This window comes from Bombus pyrosoma, linkage group LG3, assembly GCF_014825855.1.
Source record: "Bombus pyrosoma isolate SC7728 linkage group LG3, ASM1482585v1, whole genome shotgun sequence".
Lineage (NCBI taxonomy): Eukaryota > Metazoa > Arthropoda > Insecta > Hymenoptera > Apidae > Bombus > Bombus pyrosoma.
In genome coordinates, this window is record NC_057772.1 from 5,352,256 (window position 1) to 5,358,780 (window position 6,525).

At 36.1% G+C, this 6,525-nt stretch overlaps 1 protein-coding gene across 1 annotated transcript in view; it reads right to left on the minus strand.

The window, feature by feature from the left end:
• Positions 1-6,525, minus strand: part of LOC122566054 (protein sickie-like) — a 101,877-nt gene that overhangs the window by 10,960 nt on the left and 84,392 nt on the right. The window lies entirely within an intron of this gene.

Here is a 6,525-nt window from a genome sequence, read left to right on the forward strand (position 1 = left end):
ATTTCTAATAATAGCTTGGTAGGTGGCATCGAGGAAATTCTAATACGGCGAAAAGCGGCGATTAAGCTGCTTTCATCCTTTCGTCGTTTTAGCTTTACCATGAATTAAACGTTGTTCTCTACAAGCGCAACACAACGGAGCCGCGTGCAGAGGGTGCAGCGATGTTTCACGCAATTCTCCGCTAATTGCACGCAAATACATGACTCACATGGAAGCGCGTTGTACGTAATTCGTAACTAGACGCGAATCATTGATATTCGAGACACGTACCCTCTACGATGCAGCATCGTTATTAACCGTGACGATACTCGACCGACGATTTCCATTGAAAACGAAAGCTATAAATACGCTTAAAATCAGCAGAATTTCCCTTTCGATCTATCTCTATTTGCGATCCATAAAACGCTCGATAATTTTATCTACGATTTTCGTCGAAAATTATATTCCAAGGACACATTTATGTGAAAACACAGCCCATCACAGATTTAATTATAGTATTGATAAGATTATGCTCGTAAAACTAATTATACGGTTGCCACATACAGGATGTTTGTAAGATCCAGTTGTACGTTTTGCAAAAGATTAAAAAGATAAAAAATTAATAAGATACTATAGCGATAAGACCGATATTAATGGATAAATGTTCTTCTTGCGGCACATGATAGTAGGAAATGACTTAATTGTTGATCTTGAAACCCGTAACTTTTCCTCGTGTTCCTGTACTTTCTAATTTTGTGAAATTCTAGATACTTTAATGTTTCAACTTAATGTTTCATAAACCTGATTCTAGTTTAGTAGTTTATCCTGAACGAATACATTGAAACTAACGAAAATTTCAGATAAATGTGTGAATAAACTGCTCGATATATGTTCCTGTATTCGTTACTTATCGATATTATAAAAGATTCCGGTTGTATAATTTTAATTTGTCGAAGAGTCGAAAATATACCACCACACCATCCCTCTCTGTCTCGATAAAATCAAGATGCGTATAAACGACTCTGTAAATTTCAGGTTTCTTTTCAATCAATCATAAACTATGAAAGTAAAACCGGTACTTACGCATATATTATAAGGAGAACGTAATTCAAAATGATCGCGTCATGATGTAAGCGTGTACGCACTTAGGTAATTGAAAATTCTTGTATAGTTTAAACTTGACATTTGGTAATTTAAACTTTCTTCGTTCGATACGATCGAAAGAAGAAAAGTTTCAGTTTACCTCGTGTATCGGGTTTGACGAGGGATCGAGCGAGTTGAAACGAAGCTAGTGACTAAAAACTGGACCGGAAGCTGCTGTGGCAAAAACGTACGTGCCGACGATGCGCGTAAAATGCATCGTTCTGCACAGTGACGTGCCTTGTTTCCCTTAAAAGAATTGCGTTGATGTTGTACCCCAGAGTTTCTGTATTTCTGAAGAGGAATTTACAGGCATGAATATTAAAATCTACCTTTTAATCCAACTTGCCTACGAGAAAAACATTTGACTGGAATATAAATACCCTTTCCTCTATGCACGCGCGTACAACTTAGAATATCGTTAAGTATTTTTTAATAAAACGAAGTATTTACATTTTCACGCGATATCTATGCGTATAGTATACCATAACTCTTTGCGTTGTTAACATTATTTTGAACTGACTGTCCATGTTTATACAGTGCCGATCATAGGAATTACAGCACTTGATGATATTTAGAAAGATGAGATTTAGAAATCTACTTATTTTGTGGCAAATCTGTAATCTTATTCACGTCATATAATGCAAAATACTAAACGAAGTAAAATTGATTAAATTTTTGCAATAAATGTAGGTAGGTAACTTATGATCAGCGTCCTTTAGTCCTTTAATGTTTGCGAATTTTATTTATTAACATTTCGAAATGATGATAAATCCATTCAAAAATATTTATCAAGTAAGACTAGACGATACAAATGGTGTTAATATCGTGAATGTCGAAAATATCGTAGACAGCGAAATTGAAATCCGAGGAGCACGTACTCGATACAATGGTTCTCGTGGTTAATATAGTTTTTGGGTCGCGAAATGTGGTTTCTATTGATGTAGGAAATATCGAAGGATGCAGGTAACGAAGTTTCACGTATGAACACGCGCGGAGTTTCACGTGTCATAAATCTGTGTCGTGATTATCCGCGCGAGTTCGCTTTTAGCGAACACAGTGACTCGTTATTTCCATAAGGAATATATTTAGTCGATTATTAGATAACGAACCGAAGAGAAAATCTATGCATGAAAAATGGAAATATCTTCGATTCGAGACAGGAACTGGGAGAAGGTACAGGAAAAAAGCTAAAGTGGTAGAAGGAATTCTCTACAACTTTATAGATCGTCGAAGATAATTTCCATTGGTTAATCCAATATAAATTACATAGAGTTACAAAAAACGTAGAAAGTACGGTTACGTCTTTTTTTCATGCCAATCTACTTTCTTAACTTTTCTTATTATATTTCTTACTCTTCGTATTTTCCTTCCACACTCTTATTCCTAGTCGAGCTCTTAAATGGTCTTAATTTTCCTTCCTCATTTTAAGTCAGTTGGTTGGAGATTGGCAGTTCTATTTGTGATTTTCAGCGAAAAATCTTCGAATTTCTAGTACAAGCTCCCGTGCAATATCGGTTGAAAAACGATGGCAGAGAAACATCGAACGGATCGTAAGTTTCCTTTCCATACGAGTGTCTCATGGGGCATACGAAACCAGATAGCACGAGATGTGAACATGGCATAATCTTCGAAGCGTTACGACCCAAGCTAACTGGGCTAACAGTTCCCAGGCTGCAGAAGAACGATTCTCCATCACGAAATAGTATACCCCAGTGCATGTAAGTGCACACAGCAATGAGTATTGGCACATGTGCAAGACCTAGCTCAAGATACGGTAACTTCTCCATTCGGTTCTTTACGCGAATCTTTGAACCATAACTACGTACACTACCGCTGAAAGGAATGCTTCCTTTTAGCTTACTTGCTTCTTTTTGGCAGAATGCAATTTAGTAACAGGTTTCAGCCAGTTCAGTAACTTAGTTGCATATTACGATAAAAGAATGATATTTAGAAATGCCAAACATTATGGAATAATTTTTTTATTTGGAAATATTTCGTTATCGTCAACTGATCTGATTGCCAAGCTATAAATAACACAGAGCAGATTCTTCAAAATTGATAGACAGACTATCATGATTAATTGTTCCTGTTAATACTTCGACGAACCGTTTATTTTAATGTACCGTTGAGAACGTTCCAATTAAATTCGTGAGAAAATAGATCTTTTAAATAAATAAATAGACCTTCCGATAATTAATTTGTTACGAATCCATATATCTTACTAACATTTATGTCTTGTTAGTATACAAATCAGACCAAAATGTCTACATACTTACGAGGTATAAATGGTGCAATTTAAACCTTTCTTTTCTTTCTTCTATTTTACTACAATCTACCATTTTTATCTGATTTCGTTTGCAATAGGACGCAGAAAGATTCTTCTCCCGTGTAAAAAGCCGCGCGAATTTCCGAACACTTCCAACGTCGGAAATAAGGTTTTCTCTTTCTCTCGTGATAAAAAAAAGCGTGATAATTTTAGAATTTATCCAATAGAATACATTAAGCGATCATTTCTACGTTCCATTAACCTGCAGGTATTATATCTAATCCTCTTACAAGCTTTTCGCGATTCTACCGCAACTTTCTCCGGGCGTGCTAACGCGCCACGTTGAACCTCTAATAGACTAATGCATCTGCGAGATTGCATCTTTGTAGGTCCAACGTGCAATTAAACGATAGATTCGATCAAGTTCTACCAGAAGTCTAACACGTAACACCGTTTTCGAAGATGCTTGCGTGAAAGCCAACCGGCACGGTACTCATCACTCGGTTAATTGAATTTCCATCTTAGTTAGGGTTTCGTACGATTTCACGGGACACCGACTTAATAAGATCAGGGCCGTTCGAGCTTCTCTATTCGATACATTCGACACAGTACGCCTCGTGAGTGAATCTTTAGCCTCTTATCTCTGGAAATGTTACAGTACAACACTATTTCAGAATTGTAATTTTTTATCAAGTCAAAGTTGTTCAAATGTCCTAACGAGGTTGTTGTAAAATGTTCAAGAACTTTTAATTATGCATTTTAGAGTGATCTTTTGTTGTTTCCTTAGTCCAATCACAGTTAACTTAATAATATTAGGGATATGATGCAAATATGAATTATCTTCTCTTGTTGCAAACCAATGCTTGCTATTCGTCTGTACGTCAATCAGAAAGTAGGTAAAATGTGAAATGAACCTCGATAATCAGAGCTTCGACCATTATTCGCATGAATATGCGTACGTTTAGGGATTGCGTAAAATTTTGGCACACATAAGACTGGCAATTAGTCGCAACCAGCTATGGTTAGTGCTTGTATACTTGCAAAAATATGTTGGAAGCGCTAAATCGCATGAACTTTATAGTATTAATATCGTATAAGGGAAACGATGTGGATGTTTTAATAAGTAATACGTTCGAGTTTTATATGTATACGTGAGAAGCGTTTGGAACAGATATGAGAATACCCGATGGGTCAGATTATAAGAATATCCAAGTGCTTGAGATTGGCTCGTGTACAAAGAATGTACGATAGCACAAGGTTACAGGTGGACGTGACTGTGACATCTCAAAGAATGTCTCCGTATATCAAATTGAATTAATATATAGTAGACGTACAGTGTCTACAATAAATAATTGTACATCGTTATATCTATTATAATATTTACGTGCTAACTGTTAGGTCCAAGTATATTAAACTTCGTATCATTTAGTAGTACTTCCCTGTTTGGACCTATGGGATCCAACTATGGGGAACAGCGAGTAATTCCAACATAGAGATTCTTCAATGATTTCAATCAAAAACTCTAAGATCCTTAATAAATGCACCTTGGTGCCAACGAAATAATACATCACGATCTTAAGATACCTACAGTTAAAGAAGAAATATCCAAATTCAGTAATAGATACAATATAAGAATTAACAAGCACCAAAACCCAATTACTTGACACGACGGATCAGAGCCGCAGGCTAGAAAGACATTACCCTCTAGATTTAAACATTAGATTTGGCTAGAATCAAATATACGATAATCACTTATTATTCACGTTACAGTATCACGCCAGAATAATTTGCTTATAATTCTCAATAAGAATTGATTGTAAACTACTTCCAAATAAGAAAAAAATTTAGTAGTACTTCCATACGATTAAAACAAATTGATACTATGAAAATGAAATGTGAATTCTGATTAAAAATCCGCTTCGTTGCAAATACTATTTGTAGTCACGTTATATAATATTGAGACTGGAATCTCACCCTGGAAAAAAAAAGAAGAAGTTTTCTGCGCCACTGAACATCACTTACACACAATATCGGGCCAAAACGTTTAAGTGAACCATGAAACGATAAATCCTCGTCTTGCGGGGGAGTTGTGGACATTTACAACAGAGCACGGTGTCCAACGTGTCCTAAACGAGTGAAGTGGCTTACCACAAATCGCAGCGACAGTTTTATATGTTTTCGGCTTTCCCTGACCCCACGTGCTGTTGAATATTTTGACCCATGGGTTAGTGGGAAAACATAGGTTCCAGATCCTTAACGTTAGACCTTCCTATACCTACATAATCATGACTTATTCACGAGGTGCTTTTCTAATCTTTGAACGAAGAAAACTACCTAGGAAATCTATACAACAAATGATATCATAAATAGCATGGAACGTTTGCCTAGCTTCCCCTTTCGTAGTTCCTTAGGAGGTTTCGATATTTAGGAAAAAAAAACTAGTCCAGTTTTCCTCGTACGAACGAAAATACGGCCAGAAAGGATTCTGTTTGGTTGAAACAAAATTTAATTGCATGATTCGAGTATAAATGTCAAGTCTCTAGTGTTGATTATTGGAATGCCCAATTAGTTAGTTGATATTGATTCTAACGTTGCACACACTTTTCAACGAGTCACTCAAAGTGATTAAAATAATTAGGAAGTTTCTAATTAAAAGATGGAATGCGAAGGAACGTATCTCGCCCGTATTTGTGGAAATAAGAAAAAAAGGAAGAAATAGTAGTAGTTGAAAAAATGGACGAAAGGTCGTTTCTCGGTGAAGCAGTTGAAGTAGTCAAGAGAATGCACTCTATGCCAGAGTTACAAGTGGAAGCAAAGAGGTTTCGAGTGTACGCGGGTAATTGAATAGGTTGTTTTAGCAAGAGTTCTTTACTGGAGCCCATTTTCGCTGTGCTGCTTCTACTAGAATATTTATTTACACCTTACTATACACTATAATTATTACGTACGTAACCGATAACATTTTATTCTACATCTACCGTAGTCAACTTTAATAAGATAAATTCCAAAAGAGCAATTTGCAAGGACCACGTGTTTCCTCCGTACAGCTGTTACACATTGGAATTACCATATATATGGTACGTTACAAAGTTATTTAATAACTTACTTTCCTCTCGTAGACTGCAAGTAATTTATGC